General features: G+C 36.7%; 1 protein-coding gene and 1 long non-coding RNA gene across 2 annotated transcripts in view; one reads left to right on the plus strand and one right to left on the minus strand.

Moving 5' to 3' along the window:
• The window catches only part of Pou6f2 (POU class 6 homeobox 2), a 463,599-nt gene that overhangs the window by 15,491 nt on the left and 426,548 nt on the right, over positions 1-21,560 (plus strand). The window lies entirely within an intron of this gene.
• Positions 586-14,101, minus strand: LOC124990739 (uncharacterized). The gene is made up of 3 exons (XR_007109799.1): positions 13,987-14,101; positions 2,483-2,558; positions 586-2,018 (listed from the first exon to the last, which is right to left on the minus strand). It is a non-coding gene; the product is annotated as an uncharacterized LOC124990739 (long non-coding RNA).

Here is a 21,560-nt window from a genome sequence, read left to right on the forward strand (position 1 = left end):
AAAAAGATTACTTGAGTATTTGAAAAACAATGGCATGAATTTAGGATCTACTCTAATTGATTTTTGAATAAAAATTTCTCAAAATAATGTCTAAGTGAAGTTATATTAATGAACCTTTTTTTAATGTTTCTGTATATAGGGATAAGTAAATGGTAATATCTGTACACTTAACATTTGATTTTTTTTCTTGGTTTCCCAGCTCAATTTTAAACATAATGACAAAGATTTTATATATATATATATATATATATATATATATATATATATATATATATAAATATGTGTGTATCTATATGTAACATTATGTATGCTTGTATATTCTTGTTTTAATGAAATAAGTATTACCAGTCTGTAGAACAAAATGAGAAAAAAATACAGGTAGAGGTTAAAAAAAAAGTAAATTTTAGACTAAATCAGTAAAAAATGAAGTGTAATTGTTTTCATTTATTTGAATGAGCATCATACATGAAAGTTAAAATTTTCAAGTTTCAAATTAGAATTGTGTGATGTTATAAAGTATGAAATGGTATTTTATAAAGAAAAAAGTGAAAATGTCAGAGATAACATCTGAGGGTACAGTTGGGATTTCTCAGGTTTTTACCAATCCAGAAATAACGGAAGGAAAGTTCATCTAACATCTGAATCGAAACTAAGCAACACTATTTGAATTTCGGGATTTTATACACAAGCACATATGCACACAAAAATCCAGTTTTTTTTTTTTTTTTCTTTTTTACACTATAAGACAACAGTTAACTGTTTTCTTCTTGCCAGAGGTCAAAGGTTGCGAATTTCTAAAGCACTTCCGCTTTGACCTGTCACCACAGAATTTCATGAAGACGCATCTGGTCTTCTAGCCTGTGTTTCAGAGCCCTGGGCCTCTTGGTAGACGGCAGGAACAGCACTTTCTCAGGGCCTGAACTCACCCTCTGGAGGCAAAATCGATCACACCTTAGTACTTCCTACAGGTCTATATTCATATCCTTATCCTTCCTAGAAAGTAATATTTCTACATGGTTGAACAAACCTTTTGTCCACATAGGATTCAATGTCTTGGGGTAACAAAAAGACAGAAACTTCAATTTTGTTAGTGCTATCTTTGCTATTCTTAATTTTCCTACATTAGTTGAGATTTGAAAAGATGCCTTGCTAAGAGAGTAGGAACTCGAAGCTGAGGGAATGCTTCATGGTTGAGGCTAAGCAACAGCCCATAATAGGCAACAGGCACCAGAGTGGAATGGGGGTGGGCTGGGGAACCACACTGTTGACCGAGTGGGAGAGGAAGATATTCTGCAAAATAGAGTGTTGTGACTTGGGGGTGTAAGGACTAGAACCTGTTAGGACCCAAAGGAGGAGAAGGCAAAACAGGGAGGGAGAAAAAGAAGAGGGGAATTGATCTTGCAGGTCCCAGGAGAGGAAGGGAAGAATAATTCTGCAAAATAGTAAGAAAACTCCAGTTAGCAGGCTAAGTTTATAACGTGAGGGTTTGGGCCCCCAAACAAAATGACTACCTATACATTGAACCTAGGGCAGAGACAGCAGGATTAGAAGGCCACCCTGCCTGAGTTTTTATAGCACCCATGACAAGTTGTTAAGCAGAGCTTGGGACAGGGATGTCTGTGGTACTGGTCAGTGGCCCTCTAGATAAAGAAGGGTTGTGGGTCTGACATCCACCTGGCTCCATCATGCTTTCTCAATTTCCTAATTTTGTTCACCACTTCCTTTCCCCTTCCTGATTTGGTCTCTTTTCACTTCTTGCCTATATTCTGCTCCTTGCCTCTTCAATTCCCATTCCAATTCATACTGTCCTCAATTCTGAGATAAAATCTCCCAACCTGCCATTCTGATATTCTCACTTTTTGCCCCTGTCAGGTCCCATTGCTTAATGTAGCAAACTTAAACTCTTCCCAGCCTGGCGCCATCTTGCTTTTTTGGTCCTTGACTCCCAACATTGCCTTGTTGACAGACTCAACTCTTCTTATTGGAACTTCTACAAAGGATTCCTCCAGAAGAAATCCCTGGAAGGCAGAGAAATGCAGATATTCTATTAACCATAAGCTCTGAAGTTGAATGCTAATTCCAAAGTTTCCTTCTACATAGCTAGTGTGCGGCATTTTGTCTCTCCATTACTTGTTTAAAAATAAATCAAAGTTACTGAGTTGCTTCCCTGAGATGTCATGACCATTCATGAACATCTTTCTATTCTGTGTCTTGCATGATATTAGAGTTATACAAGCCAGGACAATTTAATTAGAAAACTTCTGAGACTCCTCAGACTCAAAATAGTGAAATATTGTAAAGGAAATGACTTTTAAGAATTTTCCATGAAACTTGTCTTTATCACCTGGCCACTCTCTGGCATTGGTTTCTCCTGCATCCTCAAGGCAATTGTTAAATGGTAAAGAGAAAGGGGTAGAATATCAAAATGCAAGCATTTGACTGGCAGGCCCATCACCTTTTATAGCTTGTGTAACTTGCATACCTTGCTTGGCTTCTGTGTGCCTCAGTTTCTTGGGCAATGAAGAAGGAGTGGTAAAAATGGATTCTTCAGAGGGTTGCTGTGAGGATTCAATAAGGCAATTCATATGAAAAATAAGCACAGTGTCCAGCACACAAAACACCATACACTTGAACTAATTTTATTATTGTCACCCATTCACTTCTTGTATCTTTCTTTCCACTCTTGCTCCCTCCTTCCTTAAACTTTCCATATAGAACAGATGGAAGTCCTGATTTACCTTTTCTTTTATATGGGATATTGTTGACTATGCTCCTTTTTTGGTTTATTTTTAATTAAAATACAATAATAATATATTTATATATTATTACTCTATAAATGAGTTAATGTATTTCATATATCAATACCCTATAAATGTCAATAATATGTATATAATTATAGTATCTTATAATTATATACATATTATTATTAGGTAATGATATTATTTATATATTATAATTAATAGATGATATATTTATGAGGTTTTTTTTTATGAGTACCAGGGATTGAACTCAGGGGCACTCATCTTACTGAGTTGCTTAGCACCTTGTTTTTGCTGAGGTTGACTTTGAACTCACAATCCTCCTGCCTCAGCCTCCTGAGAAACTGGGATTACAAGTGTGTGCCACCGTGCCTGACTCATAGGTATAATTTGATGTTTCTATACATGTACGTATTCTATAATTATCAAATCAAGATACTGAGCATAACTATCACTTCAAATATTTTTCATTTCTTTGTGGTGAGATTTCAAAATCCTGTCTTCTAGTCATTTTGAAATGTACATCACGGTTAATTATAGACAGCCTACTATGTAATAGAATCCCCAAATTTATTCCTCCTACCTTACAGTAACTGACTATGCTTCTTTTAAAAAATTTTTAATTTGTTCTAATTAATTATACATTACAGTAGGATGCATTTATGTGCTTTGATATATCATACATAAATGGGGTATAATTTCTCATTTTTCTGATTGTACATGTTGTAGAATCACATCGATCATCAGTCATATATATAAATACATAAGGCAATAATATCTGATTCATTCTATTCTTCCTATTCCCATATCCCCTCCTCTCCTTTCATTCCCCTCTACCTAATCTAAAGTAACTATTCTTCATTAGCACCCCCACCCCTTACTGTGAATTAGTATCCACATATCAGACAAAACATTCAGTCTTTGATTTGGGGGGATTGGCTTATTTCGTTTAGCATGATATTCTCTAACTCCATCCATTTACTGGCAAATGTCATAATTTCATTCTTCTTTAATGCTGAGTAATATTTCATTGAATATAATGTCACATTTTCTTTATCCATTCATCTATTGAAGGGTACGTAGGTTGGTTCCATAGTTTGGCTATTGTGAATTGAGCTGCTAGAAACATTGTTGTGGCCAAGTCACTGTAACGTGCTTATTTTAAGTCCTTTGGGTATAAACCGAGGAGTGGTATAGCTCGGACAAATGGTGGTTCCATTTCATGTTTTCTGAGGAATCTCCACACTGCTTTCCAGAGTGGTTGCACCAATTTGCAGTCCACCAGTAACGTATGAGTGTACCTTTTCCCCCACATCCTCACCACCATTAATTGTTGTCTATATTCTTGATGATTGCCATTCTAACTGGAGTGAGATGAAATCTTAGTCATTTTGATTTGCATTTCTGTATTGCTAGAGATGTTGAACATTTTTTCATATATTTGTTGATCAATTGTATTTCTTCTGTGAACCGTCTGTTCAGTTCCTTAGCCCATTTATTGATTGGGTTATTTGTTTTTTGGTGTTAAGCTTTTTGAGTTCTTTATGTATCCTAGAGATTAATGCTTTATCTGAGGTGCATGTGGTAGAGATTTTCTCCCACTTTGTAGGCTTTCTCTTCACATTATTGTTTCTTTTGCTGAGAAGAAGCTTGTTAGTTTGAATCCATCCCACTTATTGATTCTTGATTTAACTTCTTGCACTTTAGGGGTCTTGTTAAGGAAGTCAGATCATTGCCAACATGGTGAAGGTTTTGGGCCTATTTTTTCTTCTAGTAGGTGCAGGGTCTCTGTTGTAGTGCCCAAGTCTTTGATCCACTTTGAGTTCAATTTTGTGCAGGGTGAGAGAGAGAGGTTTAATTTCATTTTGTTACAAAATGAACCAAAATGAAGCCAACATGTTTGACTTTCTATTTTTGTCAGCACCATTTGTTGAATAGGCTATCTTTTCTCCAGTGAATGTCTTTGGCACCTTTTTCTAGTGTGAGATAACTATATTTATGTGGATTTGTCTCTGTGTCTGCACCATTGGTCAACACGTCTGTTTTGGTGCCAAAACAATGCTGTTTTTGTTACTATAGCTCTGTAGTATAGTTTGAAATATGGTATTGTGATGCCTCCTGCTTTACTTTTCTTGCTAAGGATTGCTTTGGCTATTCTGGGTCTCTTATTTTTCCAAATGAATTTCATGATTGCTTTTTCTAGTTCTATGAAGAATATTGTTGGAATTCTATTAGGAATTGCATTAAATCTGTATAATGCTTTTGGTAGTAGGGCCATTTTGACAATATTAATTCTGCCTATCCAGGAGCATGGGAGGTCTTTCCATCTTCTAAGGGTTTCAATTTCTTTCTTTCATGGTCTTAAAAGCAAGAATCATATGATCACTTCAATAGATGCAGAAAAAGCATTCAACAAAATACAGCACCCCTTCATGTTCAAAACACTAGAAAAAGTAGGGATAGTAGGAACATATCTCAACATCAAAAAAGCTATATATGCTAAACCAAAGACTAGCATAATTCTAAATGGAGAAAAATTGAAAGCATTCCCTCTAAAAACTGGAACAAGACAAGGATGCCCTCTTTCACTACTTTATTTCAACATTGTCCTTGAAACTCTAGCCAGAGCAATTAAACAGAAGAAAGAAATCAAAGGGTTACAAATAGGTAAAGAAGAACTCAAACTATCACTATTCGCCAGTGACATGATTCTATATCTAGAAGATCCAAAAAATTCCACCAGAAAACTTCTAGAACTAATAAATGAATTCAACAAACTAGCAGGATATAAAATTAACACCCATAAATCAAACATGTTCCTATACATAAGCAATGAATCCATTGAAAGAGAAATTAGGAAAACTACCCCTTTCATAATAGCCTCAAAAAAATAAAATACTTGGGAATCAATCTAAGAGGTGGAAGACCTCTACAATGAAAACTGACTATGGATCTTGATCTCCCTAACAGTGTTTTTTTTAACCCAAACCATCTATTCCTAGTTTTCTTACCCCTCTTCTATCTATTTAACTTGCTGCTGATTCTTTCTCCTCTCCAGAAATGAAGCATTCCCCATGGTTTGATCCCAATTCTCTTCTCCCTTCTATATTCCCGTCAACTTTAGTAATTTCAACTATCATTTATCTATATATTTATTCTCCACTCCACTCCCAGTTCTGTCCATTTTTATTTATTTTTTTATTTTATCATATCTGCTTAGGCTTTTCCTTCACAGCATCTTGTTGGATGCTAGAGCCTTCTTTCCTACAAACTTATTCCACCTAAAGAATAATAGTAAAGCACCTACTTAACTCTTTAACAAAATATTTATTTGTCCATGGATCTTTATTTTTATTTATTTATATGTGGTGTTGAGAATTGAACCCAGTGCCTCACACATGCTAAGCAAGCGCTGTACCACTGAGCCACAACCCCAGCCCACCTAATTAACTCTTATGGTGTGCCAGACAGTGTCCTAGGAATTTTGTACCATGTCTATCTCAGCATGAGTAAGTGGCAGAGTTGGGATTTGAAAGCAGGCAGTCTGACAATATGTCTATACCTCTCCCCTTGCCTGTTTCTGCAAAGGATGTCACAGCCTTCCATTCCCCTAAGATTGGCCCCTCAGTCATCTTCATTCCTTCCGTATTCAATGAATCTGCAGAGCTCCTGGGATCTATCTGGGTTGTGAATGTCTTTGTTCGTTCTTGCTGTCCCCTCCCTTTCAGACTTCTATTTTTCTTGCTTTGGTTATTGAAGTAACCTCCTTCTTGCTTTCCTGTTCCTGTGCTTCCTAACTTTAGTAACTTTCACATATTTCTATTTTCAAACAACTTTTTCATAAAAAAAACCCTAAATATGGAGCAGATGAGCCAGTGGGGCTCTGATTGGAGTTGGGGTAGGAACACAGATTCCCACCTGCTGTTTTGACTTTGTCTGCCATTGAACTGAATGAATGCTGGAGAATTTCCTTAAGATGCATTCACTTCTTCACAGACTCAGTGATGAAGTCATCTGATGCCCTAATCCATTTTCCCAGGTTTGTTTATATGCCATCACTCCTCCCATTCAGACTCTGAACCCTACCTTGTTGAACTAGATTACTCACTTTTCTCAAACCTCTGGAGTTTCTTTCTGCCATACTTTTGAATTTCCACCATGATTTCTGCTTACTTCTATCCTGTCCATCTTTCCAAAGAAGTAGTTCCTCTAGCAATCCTCTCCTGCCTGCCTGAACCAGTCTGGCCTCCTCTTAATCCCCAGAGCATCCACATTGTGGCTTGAATCAGGGTTACTGAAAATTTGTTCTCTATTTGCCGTGGATGATGATCTCTAAGAGATCATCCTCTATGTATCTCCTCGGTGCCATCTATCCTTTGGCCTTAGTCCAAGGCTAGTTAAACGCACAGCCGTGGACCTAGACCTGCTGAACACAAACATTTTGCAGATAATGAAAAAAATATTTATTCGACAAATGTTTATTGAGTATTCATTGAGCAAATTTCTAAGCCCTGTGAATACTATGTCCCAGCTGTTTTAGAACTGATAGCAGATATGGATATATGTAAGTAGGTATGATAAAGTCCTCTTTCTCTAAAGCAGTATGAATTTTATATATTTATAGAATCTTAACAGGAAAGAGATTAGCATGTCCAATTGATCCATACCCCTTGTTATTAACAGTTTGACCAAGGTCAGTGGTCAAATCTAGGAGAGCCCCCATACTCTGGGTACTTACATCAGCCCTCAAGGCATTTCTTATTGGTTTCTAAGCATAACATCTTTTCCTGTTTAGAAAAATGGGCAAAACAGATTGTTCTTTGCAAAGTAGTCCTTATATGAACATCTATCTTTCTGTGACCATTTTTACAATGGTTGTCTTATTTTACCTCCTTTCTTCATATCTCAAACTCTTCCCAACATTCATGTGAACAATGTATGCAGCTATTTATTGCTACTACTCTTTCCTTTTAATAAATTACCTGTGACATCTCCTAGACCTTGAAACTTCCTGAGGTTAGGGGTGGTGGAGGGGATCTTCTTCCTGTATTTTATCAGGTACATTCTAGCTTGAGCTGTCCTAAATGATTAAGGTGTAATCAAGTGAATTTTAACAATTCGGGAAGATGGAGTTACAGTGCCCAGCTCCCAGTAAGAGTGAGTTTACACCTATATACTATATGACCTTAATTTTAAACAACATATCTGTATTTAGACATGTAGATAGAGACACATATTTTTGAGATGTCATGAATACATAAGTGTAATTTGGAGGTCTGAATGTATATAAATAAGCATAAAAATGTTGTATAAAGAATTTGTAGTGCAAAGGGAATTTTAGGAGAATTCAAGCAATAAAGATTTTTGGTGTTAATAGTATTAGTTGTTAAAAAGACGAGTTGGGAGGGGGCAAGGGAAAAAAGGACAGATCAACACATTAAGCTTAATGACCTGACAGTAAAGAACAACAGTGGGCATCAGAGGGTTAGCATTAGAAGACAAATGCTGGAGTTGAAGTAGGGGCATCTGGGTGTAGATTCTAATAGCATTTCTACATTATAGGCTTCTCCGCATGACATTTGAAAGATGTGGAATCTACTGTTTGGCCACAGAGGCCAAACATTCCTTGTAGGACTAGTAAGTCCCAGTGGATGTATTTCTTTAGAAGCTGCTTGAGGCAGGGGCCATATTTTTTCACAACCTCTAGCACAATGCTTTACACACAGTAGGCACTCTATAAAGATTTGTCAAATGTATGAAAGCACAGGGTTTCCATAAAGGTCTGATCCAAGGCTCTTCAGGTGGTTCTGGCTCCATTTTTATCGCCATTCAGAACTTACAGCTCCCAGAGCAACAATAACTTGTATCCCTCAAGCATGTGTAGTATTTAGTATTTCTGTATGTGGTGTCAACTTCCCTGTCATAATATACTATATATGTAACTGGTTAAGTTACAGTTGTTGTGGGAATCATACACTTTTTCCCACCTAAAATAAGTTCTTGCCAGTCATCCTGGTCTGTGCAGAGGTAGCTTCATACAACATTTTTATACCTAGTTTCCTCTTTGACCCTGGGCTCCTGGTTTGGTTGATACTAAGTACAAATTTATGTGCGGTTTATATGAATAATTTTGGGCTTAATAATATTTTGCTAATAACATTATAAATATTTCTTAACTTTTACATTAAGGATTGTTTGTTGGGAGTTCTTTTAATATTATAATCAAATTTTGAAAACAGGGACCAATTCAAGAGTTGGTCTGATTATGTGAGCTGTTCCTAGGAACAACACGGTAAAATATGATTTGCAAAATGAAATGAATGTCCATAGTCATTTTGTTTCCCTAAAGCAATATTATAACTTGTCAATTTCTGTTCTTACTTACAGATTTTTTGAAGGGAGTTTCTCAAAATTTGGAAAAAGGGCTAAGCCTCTTTTTATTTCTTGTAATTCTGTTTTGTGAATGACAAAGGGGGGACAGTGCACAGGTGAGGGGACAGTTAGGGGAAGTCAAGTGGAGCTAAGCACTTCTGTTCTCCAGGTTCCAGCCAGAACAGTTGGGCAGATGCTGGAGCACACTGGTTAAGAAGACTGGCTTTGAGCCAGCAGATATTCTGTTTGTGTTACTTGAAGCTTTCAAATGCAGTCTCTAAGGGAAGTCCCTGGAGTACCTCTACCTTTCTAGATTGAGAGCCCTTTATTGTTTAACACTGATTTACTTATGAGACTTTTACTTTATCTAGTGAGCACCTGCACTGTCTAGTGAAGCAAATACGTTTTACCAATGTAGATTATTCAGGAGCAACTAGTATCACACTTCTCTCTACTGTTTTTCTTCCACTAACTGTTTTCTTCATCTCATCTGTATCTCCTTCCCTCCAAACATAGACACACACACACACACACACACACACACACGCACACACCTTCCCCAAATTATAACCATATGTTAATCTCTCTCTTTTGCATTTGTAGCCCTGGTCTCAGTATTGAACACTTCTCATCTACATCTACTTTATAATTTATAAATTATAAATTGGTTCGCTCAAACATTAACGTTGACGTGAAATAAAAATACTCCAATTTTGTTTATAGAAGAATATCTAAAAAAAGATTAGAGCTAAAGGAAATGTTCCTTCCCTCTCTGGTGCATAGGATTGCCTGTGCAGAGATCGGTCTTTCCTTATGAACCATGTGATCTTTTCTTTTCCTAATGTGTTCCAACACCTCAGTCTTCAGAGAGTCAAAAATGACTGGTCCAGTTATCTTTGTTGAAATAGCCTATATACGAATTCATATGGGAACTGTGAGATCACATGAATTATCACATAGTATTTGTATTTTAAAATAGGTTCCATGGTATTATGGAACAAAAGGCATAAATATTAATTTAATGATGGAAATTTCACTGTAAGTCAGTCTCAAGAGATGCTTCTGAGTGAACAGTTTCTTCCTCACCTCTTAACCCATATCATCTACCAGGCTACTGTCTCTGCCTTTATGTAATACTTTTTCTTGAAGTGATTGGATGGTTTGTAGACAAAGTAAAAGTGACTTCTTATGAGTCTGCAGCAGTGAATTTCCATATTGAGACAAGATACTAGAAAGATCATTCTTTGTCTTGGGCAATTTTTCTCTTTTCATTTTTTGTTTTGGGTCATAGGGTTGATTCCAGGTGATAATATTAACTAATTCTTGTGATTTTTATTGATTACTTGCTAGTTGGTCAGACACTATATATTTTTCTGGGGATAGAACAATGACTAAGATAGTTGTGGTCCCTATCTTAACCTATTTTGCAGTGTAGTCAAGGAAACAAATGAGAAACAACAAACAAAAAACAAAAAACAAAAAAAAAGGAAAAAGAAAAATTCCAAATTGTGCAAAGTACCAGGGAGGAAATAAAAAATCATTACTAAGATGGCAACTTATGATTGAGATAGTACTGTGGTTTGGATAGGTCCTGAATATATCTCCTAAGTGTTCACGTGTCATAAGCTAGGTCCTCAGTGTGTCAATGTTGAGAGGGATGAGACCTTTAAGAGATGAAGTCTAATGGGAAGTACGTAGGTCACTGGGGATACTGCCCTCAGGAAGGATTAATATAGTTCCTGTGAGATCCCTGAGAGTGAGTTACTGATTATAAAAGCAGGAAGGATCCATCCTGTTCTCTTGTGTATCTGTATTGGGATCTTCTTATGCCCTCTCCTTATTATGATGCCACCTTCTGTGAGGCAAGACCTTCACCAGAGGCCAAAATGATTGGGTCATCTGATCTTTGGCTATCAGTGTTTAAAACTGTAAGTTAAATAAATCTCTTTTCTGTAGAAATCACATAGACTCAGGCATTTTGTTATAGCAACATAAAACTGACAATACAGATGAGAAACCCACTTTAGATAGGGAAGAGTGAGAAGGATATACTTAAGATAAGTCCAAAAAGTTGAATGGTCAGCTTGTGGAGAATGGAACTAACGATGGAGTGGGAGAGATTATGATGATAGTGATGGTGTGATGGTAATACAATGGTGTGATGGTGATGGTGAGGTAATGGTGGTAATGGTGGTTATGATGATGGTGCTGATGGTGATAGTGATGGTGATGGTGGTGATGTGATGGCAGTGATGGTGGTAGCAGTGGTGATGGTGGTGATGGTTTGGGTGATGATGGTGGTTATAAGCCATAATGAGGCTTAAAACTAATATATGATAAAAATAAGAGTTACGTCATTACTCCTTGACATTTATTCAAGAATACCCAGAAACAATAGCAAATAGGATGATATTAAATAAGTTGTCAGATCTTACCTTCGCATTCAAACGATTTGCTATTGAAAGAAGAATGTACAGTTAGTAGCAAAGACACAAGCACTACTTCTAGAGTTTGTGCATTTTCTTTGATAGATAATGATTCTGGAAAAATTTTAATATGGACTGATTTTTGCCTTGAGGTCAACAATTTACAAGTATTAAGTAGAAAAATAACTGACCTGCTCCTTTGGTAACTCATTGAGTCAATCAACTTTTTTCGAAGCACTGCAGGTTATTTTTCTTTTCAGGGAGAATTTCTGAAGGTTTTTTGATTTCCATTTCCTTCTTCCCTGCCATACTTTCTCCCTTTTCCTTTTTCTTCCTCCCCTGCCAAAACATCTTCACCATATACATATGAAGTTTTCATTAAGGATCAGATATCAATGTAGGTAAGTGAGAAAACACAGTGTTTTAGAATCTACTGAATTGCTATTATTATATTCAGCTTCATCCATAATCTATGGGAGGGCACTTGTGGAAAACCAACACAACTTATTTAATTCTCTTTTTGAATTTGGAAGACTTAATGACATGGAAAGAATTTCAGTTACTTAGTTAACTGGAAAAAGCAGGTTATAACCCATTATGTACTACATGCTTCAGTTTTATAAATAATAAAAAACATGAGAAGCATATCTAAATATTTATGTATGCATACAAAAGCCATCAAGGACATAATAAAATGTTAATCTCTTACTTTTAGGATATTTTGAGAAATTTTTCCTTTCTTTTCTTAATTCTAAAATTTCTGCAATAATAAGGTTATTTTGAAATAAACCACAAAAATAATAACTCTTGGCTTTTGATCTAGTATTTATAGTTTAAGGAAATACTCAGAAACATGAATGAAGACATACTGTTAGCATTCACATACATAAAACCAAACATCTGATGTCTTCAAAGACAGCAGCAATTAAATATGTGAAGGTAAATTCATTGATCATGTGACATTAAATTTGTTTACAAAGATGCTTGCTGAGTTTGGTGTTGCATGCCTATAATCCCAGCTACTTGGGAGACTGAGACAGGTGATTGCAAGTTCAAGGCCCACCTGGGCAATTTAGTGATAGATAGCCTGTTTGAAAATAAAAACAAGGGCTGGGACAGTAGCTCAGTGGTGGAGCGCACCTGGGTTTAGTCTTTAGTATGGGTGGGAAGGAGGAGAAGCTGAATGAACTAGGTATATGCTTATGATATAACATATAAGTAAAAAAATAGTTGATATGTAAATTACCAATTAGGCACAAGAAAAAAAGACCTGAAACAAATAAAATATCCCAGATAAAAATTCCTTCAAAGCTGAACATGGTGGCTCATGCTTGTAATCCCAGCAGTTTAGAAGCTGAGGCAGGAGGATCACAAGTTTAAAGCCAGACTCAGAAACTTAGTAAGGCCCTATGCAATTTAGCAAGATCATGCCTCAAAATAAAGAATAAGAAATAAAAAGAACTGGAAACATTTCTCAGTGGTTAAGTGCCCCTGGGTAAATTCCTGGTACCAAATTAAAAAAAAAAAAGAAAAGAATTTCTTCAAATATTTTGGTGATGATAATTAAGCAGACCTAGATATGTTTATTTTTTTCTACATTCATCAGTAGCTTAAACCTTGAATTTGTTGCACACTTCTTATAAATTGCCTAACCTCTAGGAGTAAATTATTGGATTGTATAAGTGATTATAGTGGAGACCTGTTATTGTTAATATGATTATTAGACACATTGTCAACTCTGCTCAGTTGACCAGGAAAGTTTAATCAGAGTAATGGGTAGTAGTTTTCTTGCATACTGGATATCTGGAAAGAAAATGGGCTTTACTAAATTGGCACCCCCATTAAGTTCTAGGACAAGACCCGTGGATGAACTGATCCAATCACTTAGACATCTCACTGCCTCTGAGTGAGGGGAAGAAAACTGGACTAGTGCAACCTGGCTGAGAAGGGCCTCAGAAATACATGATGGGATTCTGGGGCACCTTTGATCCTCTCCCTATTCCATCCCACGATTTTACCTGGAAAGTTGGTACTTTGTGTAGATTATTTACATGAATAGTGTCTATCTGGGACTAAAAAGTAAAGAGGATTAATTATATTAATTGTGATAAAAATCTAATGGAAATCATGCCTACTAATTATTGGGCACCTGCTGCTCTCCAGGTCCCAGGAGAGATGCTGGCATTTGTGGTCTTGTTAATCAGGAGGCCACCCCTGATTGGCCACAGGACTTGGCCTTTCCTGATGATGATAACACATAAAAAGACACAGTGGCCAGGCTCTCAGCACCTATGGTGTCTGATGTCCTTCACCCTCTTTCCACCCCTGGCTTTTGGTCTGTGCCCTGATGGTTTTCCATCTCTGTCTGAGGCAGATGAGTTTCAAGGTGAGAGAAAGAACAAATCTTGTAAGGTAATTCTGTCACTCACCTCATCTTCATAATCTTCCCTGAGCTTCCTGTGCTGCTCACCCTGGTATTGATCGTGTCACAGGCTATAGCAGACCAAGGCAGGGGGCTGAAAACCTTTCCGCACAACCCTCGCTCGTGCGCCTGTTTCGGCTCCAAGAAGAAAAGCCTGCTGTGAAAACAATCAGTGCATTTGCTTTAGATCTAAGTGATTCCAACTAGGTCGATGCTTCATGCTGATGTGTTGAAAACATTTAAAAAATTTCTCAGAGTTTGATTTCCACGGGAACATTGTGGCATGTGTCTGAGCGTCTGCGGTTGTTATTTTTCACTCACGCAGCCGACAACTGCTTCCTGCCACAGCGCACAAAAGCAATAGGGAAACGGAGGCTTTTGTCTGGATGGATATTTACTGGAAATGCTTTTGGGGGAAAGGGAGGGACACACGTATGGGGATTTGGTTGATAGCCCTGTGCTATCTTGACCTGCCTACTGCAGCAAGAATTTTTGGTTTTCTTTTGTTTTTTTTTCCTTTTTTTTTTTTTTTTTTTTTTTTTAACTCCCGAAGTGATATGATTCCATGTTGTCAGAGGATAAATGCAAGAGAATGGACTAAACTCTCTGGTTTAGCTTTGGGTTTTGCGCTTTTCTTTGTTTTGGCACGGTTTTCCCTAAGGCAAATCATTCTAAATAATGCCAACAGTCCCTTCATCTTCTAAAGGATTCTTCAGATCTATGCAAGTTTATGTTTATATTCGGAAACAATTGGACCTCTTCATCACATCTTGGCATCAAGTGGCAAAATAGACATTACAAAAAGGAGCTCTCTTCAGCCAAAATTTATATTTATTTAATCTCTGGCAGGGACCCAAGACAATATTTAATCATACAGTCTAAGATAACGGATTTTACACTGAAAAATAATCGAAAGGAAGGGAGCTGTGTGCTGTGCCAGCATTATGTGGTGTATCATGGTGTTGGGGGGATGTGGTAAGGGGAAGCCTGGTCTAAAAGTGTGGAGGTCAAGGGCATCCATAAGTACATTACAGCTGATCACATTTCTAAGTCCCCCATTCTGGTTATTAATAGTAGAGTCCAGGATTGGTTTTTTTTTTTTTTTTTTTTTTTTTTTAATGCTAATCTGCAGCCTCACCTTCAAAATCACTTTTATTTAGAGATCAAGTAGAGGACTAGCATTAGGGCATTTTAAAGTTAAAATTATATATATATATATATATATATATATATATATATATATATATATTTATCATGTAATTCCATGGAATATTTATGATTGCATTAGGGTTAGAACCTAGTTGGTCTGTATTTCATCTGCCAAGTTCTTTGAAAAATATGTGTGTTAGTTCAGCTGAGTTTTCTTTGCAATGTCATCATTTAAATAAAATGTTGGGGTTTTCTTCTAGGCATGAACTCTCTTGGGTTGTGTTACCCTGTTTGCTGTTTACTGGCAAGAGGCTGAAAGAATGTTCTTAGAATGATCCAAGAGGAAGTGGCAAATGAATGTTCTTCTTCAGGTATTTTGATTTTTCAGAAGGCCTACCAATAGGAAATTCCCACTAAAATATAGTCTTGAGTTCAGTTTTTGAAATTGGAGGGACAATACTGTGAGATGTGCTTTGGTCCAATGAGGGAGATTCCCCTTCTGTTTGGATCTGCTAAGTCTCTGAAAAGTTAGATTCATTTTATGCCAGAATTATTCCTTAATTCATGAACTGTTTGCACTTCTGGTTAGTTCAGTATCCATAGGTGACATTATGGTCTATTTTACAGAACTTCTACATTGAGTACATCTCTCCTCACTGTTTACATAGGTGACCATTAGTGCTCATATTCTAAATTCGAAGTATATATAAATGATCTTTCATGGAACTTCTGCTATTTTTATATCTCATTTTTAAAAAGAGGTAGGATGTAGTTTTAATAGAAAAAGATACTTTAGGTCTTTGAATGTTACTTTACATTTGTATTTCAATATATCTATATTTAGAAAACCCAAAACATTTTCAGGTGATAGGTCAAAATACTCAGGGATTACTTGTGAAGAAGTCAAGGAGGAGGAAGTTTCAATAGAATGTACTATACTCTGTTATGGAGGCACAAAATACTCGAGCAGAGAGTCATTGGTCATTGCTGGTGAATCTAGGAACAAAACTGATCTCTAGTTTTCTAATCTCTTCTTTTCATATTAGGTATATAAGGGTTATGCCTTTAGAATATCTTGGTCAATAGAGTTTCAGAGCCCTGGGGATAATCAACCAATTTTGACATGGTCATGGTATTTTGCATGGTTATGTAGCAGAAAGAAGGCAGCATTTATTTATATTTCTTTATGCAACTATTTATGCAAAAATTTAGAGTCCCTTTCTTTCAAATAATAGCATTTGACTAAAAACACTAAGCAAGTAGAACTGCTGTAAGTTCAACGAATAGGGAAAATAATTCTAAAATGTCATCTTTCCAGCATCATTTCATTCATTTTAAAAATGAACTCCTTGGGTGTGCTGTAGAACTACTATTTGTACGTTAAGTATACTATCAAGAGCCCTATTTGTAAAGAATTTATGCACTTAATTTATGTACTCAGCTTGTCAGGTTACTTTGTTTCTGGATTTTTCCCCCCAGAGCAGTCTACATGAGTTGCAAAAAGAAAAACCATAGGCTTATAATAAGTGTATAGTGGTTCATGCATGAAACTCAAGCAACTATAGATTTTCCAGAAAATCAAATATGGATGTGGTGGCAATATCTTTTCAGGCCAGGAGAAGCGACTCATTATGGGGCCATTAACTGTGCATCTCCTGAGACTGTCTCTAAGCAGTTACTTAAAAGCCAACGTTGAGCCACAGAACTTTCAGAGAAGCAGAATCCAATGCTGGCAGTTCAGGAAAGCTCCTGAAAAGAACATTTCCCCACAGGAGACTGTTTCAGATGGGCCTGTGGAAATGGCAGGAGGATGGAGTTCTCACATTTTCAGAAGAGTAGATACCATAACTGTAAAAGTGAAAGTGAATGTGCTGAAAAATAAGTGGATACATTTATTTTTATAGAAATGATAAAATTTTAGATATTGTTTAAACAACTTTTTATATCACTCACTTTTATTGTTTTTAAATTTAACTCATAAAATTGTGCATATTTATGGAAGAAATAAGTTGTGTTCTATTGTACAGGAGGGTGACTAAATAACAATAAAGTATTGAATGTTTAGCAAATTTTAATGTTAAAAAATTTTTCTTGTATGCCTTGGGTAATGTGAAGACAGCATTGTTGAGTAGCATGAGAAGTCCTTGCACTGGGCATGTCTTAATTTTTCTGATGTATCCAGTAGAATATTATGTGTAGAATCATGGATTCAGACGAAGCTGAATTATAGATGTTTCCTACTTTGTCAATTTGTCTTTATTCTTTTGTCATTCTCTACATGTTGCTATTGCTCAAACCTGGAAAGGAAACTCTGCAGGAATTTTTTTTTTCCCCAGTTCTTTTCCTGACTTCTGCCCAAGTTCAAGGGCCGCATGGAACATTCTTTCACTAATGTTAGAGAGCTCTTTTTCACAGTAGGCAATAGAAATACATCCCTGGCTTAATAAGTGATGGGCCCTCCCTACTTCTTAGCTCCTTTTGGCAAGAGCTGAACTGTTTCCATGAGGCTGTTGCTTCCTTCTTTCAGCTGTGATTGACCCTTCTTTTCTGTTAGTTGGGTTCACAAGCCTTTTGGTGAAAGGATGGTGTCTGAAGCTAAACTGTTGTTTTTCTCCTTATGGCCTCAGTTCAGACCACCACTGAGGGTACTGAGCATTTACTGCACATTTTAAAAGACATACTGAATTTTTAAAAATCCTTTTAAAAACTGTATCAAAATATTCTGTTTTGTTCAGGAGAAGAATTTTAAAAATATTTGGATACTTAATAATTTGTTTCCTCCTCCAGGTTTTGAAACAATATTATGGCCAGGGGTGAACTCAGTGGTAGTGCTCATGCTGAGCATGTGCAAAGCCCTGGGTTCAGACCACAGTACCACACAAAAAAATCATAATGATGCTGATAATGACAATTAATCTTATATATAGGTCTGAATACATGATGTAAAGTAGAAAGACATTAAATTCACAGTGGGAGATAGTTTTAGGACAAAGACTAATTTGTTCATTCATCTCATTTCATTCACTGGTTTATTCATTCACCATTCAACAGATATTTTGTCCAGCCTTCATTATGTGGTAGGCATTTTGTTGAATGCTGAAGATAAAAGTAAAAACTTACATGGTTTCTACCCATAAGAAGTTTATGGTTTAATTTTTAAAAAGGACAACAAATTATCTTAATATGATCAATACCTTAATTCATCCAATTAACCAATATTTATCAAATCCCCACTGTGAGTCAAACATGGTCTAGGGATTGGAGACATGATGAGAGCTGAAACCAGTATGATCCTGTCTTTTTACAGGCCAGACAAAGGATGTCTAGTTCATCAAATAATCTAGTACATGTTAGAACGGAAAGGTGAATGGTCTTAACACACATCACTGGGTGTCATCAGTGAGTGAACCGAGGAGCTGAGGTTGCAGGGGAAGCCAGAGTGGGGATGATCAAGATGGTGGCAAGAATATTGTCAGCCACTGAAAGGCATGTTCGTAGTGCCTGGGGCCACTGTTGCAGAAACACAGAGAGCAATGGGACCTTACAAATGGAGTGAACCAGACTATGTGGGCCTTGCTAAAGATTTTGGTTCAGTCCAAGAAACATTAGGGAGACAGTGAATGTCATAGACCTCAGGGTGTTGGCGAAGGCTGGAGTTGTGGCCAGCCACTGCTCCTGTGCTTACATGATTATGCAACTTTTTTTATCCTACCATGTTGTATTTTTCCTCTTCATGTGACTACGAGCTTCTTGGGGCAGGACCTATCATCCTCCTTGTCCCATGGCCTAACTTAGTGGCTAACACATGGATGCTGTGCTCAGTGAACACTTATTAAATCCATGCACTGATATTTTCTTATTCTCCTTGAATTTTCTTTAGATATTAATACATACACTTTTATAAAATAAAGGCAAAATTGTCCCGGTGGGTGGCATGAGCACATGTGATATGGTATATTTGTTACTGATTTACAGTCTTTATAGGATCTGATTATTTGGTACCAATACCACTGCTATTAACTTGACTGGAGTCATCTTTTTTTATTGTTGTTGTTGAAGTTATTTTTATTTGGATTATCACAAGTTGGGTTTTGTTTTGTTTCTGTGTGCTAATGGGATTGAACCAGGGCCCTGGGCATATGAGGCAAGCACTCTACTACTGATCCATATCCCCAGTCCTTATCACAAGTCTCCGAACTGTTCTTTGTCCTCTCACTATCTATTGTCAACACAACAGTCCAATACTGTGATAACCTAAAGTAGATTATGTTAGTCTTGGCATGAAACCCCCCAGGTGAATCTCCATATGACCCAGAATATGAGTCAAAGTCTTCACAACTGCCACCCAAGACCCTGGATAATCTCCTTTCTCCCCATATTTCTCTGATCTCACTTTCTACTTCATGTCCCCTTTTTATTCTGGTGTAGCTACACTGGGCATTTTTGCAATTTCTCAAACATGCAAGTGTTTTCTCATCAAGAGGCTTGAGTTCTTTGTTCTCTCTGCCTGAATTTATCAAATCCCCACTGTGAGTCAAACATGGTTCTAGGGATTGGAGACATGATGAGAGCAGAAACCAGTATGATCCTGTCTTTTTACAGGCCAGACAAAAGATGTCTAGTTCATCAAATAATCTAGTACATGTTAGAACGGAAAGGTGAATGGTCTTAACACACATCACTGGGCGTCATCAGTGCAAATGTTTGCATGACTCTTCCTTTTTATAAGGTATTTAAATTTTTCTGTTGGGCCTCTTCTTGGATATCATGGTATGTGTGTGTGAAAAGGAGATTTGAATGAATTTTCCCACCATGGGTTTTCATCATATTATCTGCAGCTAGCAGTAATTTATTTTCTATGTACTGGGGATTGAACCCAGAGGCACTTAACCACTGAGTCACATCCCCAGCCCTTTCTTAATGTTTTATTTTGAGACAAGATCTTGCTAAGTTGTTGAGGCTGGCTTTGAACTTGCGATCCTCCTGCCTCAGCCTCCTGAGTCACTGAGATTTTAAACATGTGCCACTGTGCCCAGTTTATTTTCTTTTTTATAATAGTTATACTCCATTTCCTTTTTTTGGTCTTCCTAAATTGGCTAACATTCTTAAGTCTGTGTAGAAAGCTCATGGTGATCCTAGGCACCTTTTTTTCTTCCCATCCTGTTGAGAAATTCTTGTGATTTGTGTTAAATGGAGAGTTACTCTGATTTTTTTAGTTGCAAATGACAAAAACTGAAAAACTTTGTTAAGCAAGAGATTGTAACTAGCTCATATAACTGATAAGTCCAGGCAAAGGTAAACTTTGGGATTCAAATAATTCTGTCAGGGCTCTGTCTGTTTCCAACTCTTAGCATAATTTTCCTTCATATCAGTTTTAGTTCTAGAAATGCTGTCTTGTGAAGTAGGAGATATAGACGAATTCTGATTGGTCTTACTGAATTTACACTCCCCGCTTTTAGTTCAGTTTCTGTGTTGGTTTGCAAAAGTGACCACTCTTTAGTCAATCTCCTGGATTTATTTGGTTGCAAAACCTGACCTGAGCTCACATGAAATCAAAATTCATACTTTTTTCTTTTTTTCCTACATTTTCTTATTGCAAAAATATTAAGCAACACAATATTCAGAATGTGCTTAATATATAACCTAAGCATTATATTGCTTTTGTAAAATTAAAATTCTGAGTTCTGATTTCATGTCTTAAAGCAATGGAATCATATAGAGGATTGGGTTTTCCCTACTTACCTATAAGTTAAATGGAAAAATGAAAAAAAAAACTTCAGTGTTTAAGATAGTCACTATGAAACAAAATAGGAGTCATAGATGAAGACATGATATGATATTAAGTCAGTGCCACTAAAAGTAGAAACAATGAAAGTAGAAAGAGGGGAGGGAAAAGGAGAACATTTTGATTTAAAATATTTCTATGTGTTTTTAGCTTTTCATCAAGAGATTCAGTTCTTCCATCAAGAAATGCACACAAGGACTCACTTGCTTCTTGGAGATGCTCTTCAGGGCTCCAGGACTCCATGTTCTATTGCAGCTTGGATTCCAGGTCCATGGCATGACCTCTTCCTGGAATTTCCTCTTATTTGACCATCCTATTTGGTCCACGGTTTCCTAAATCTCGTGTTTCTTACTCTTGGATTCCATTGTTGTTTTTGTTGTTTGGGTCTATAATAATAATTCTGTGAGAACAAATCTATAGATGGTAAATTTTACAAATTCCTGCATGTCTGAAAGTGACTATGATTGTCTTAACTTTTGACCAATCGCTAGAATTCAAGGTTCCAAATAATTTTCATTCGACTTTTGAAGGCATTGCTCTGAAGTTTTGGCATCCAACTTTGCTTATGAGAAGCCTGAAACCAATTTAGTCTTTGTTCCTGTGAAGATAAGTTGTTGCGATCTTTTTGAAAGCTTTTAGGACCTTCT

This window comes from Sciurus carolinensis, chromosome 8 (genome assembly GCF_902686445.1).
Source record: "Sciurus carolinensis chromosome 8, mSciCar1.2, whole genome shotgun sequence".
NCBI lineage: Eukaryota > Metazoa > Chordata > Mammalia > Rodentia > Sciuridae > Sciurus > Sciurus carolinensis.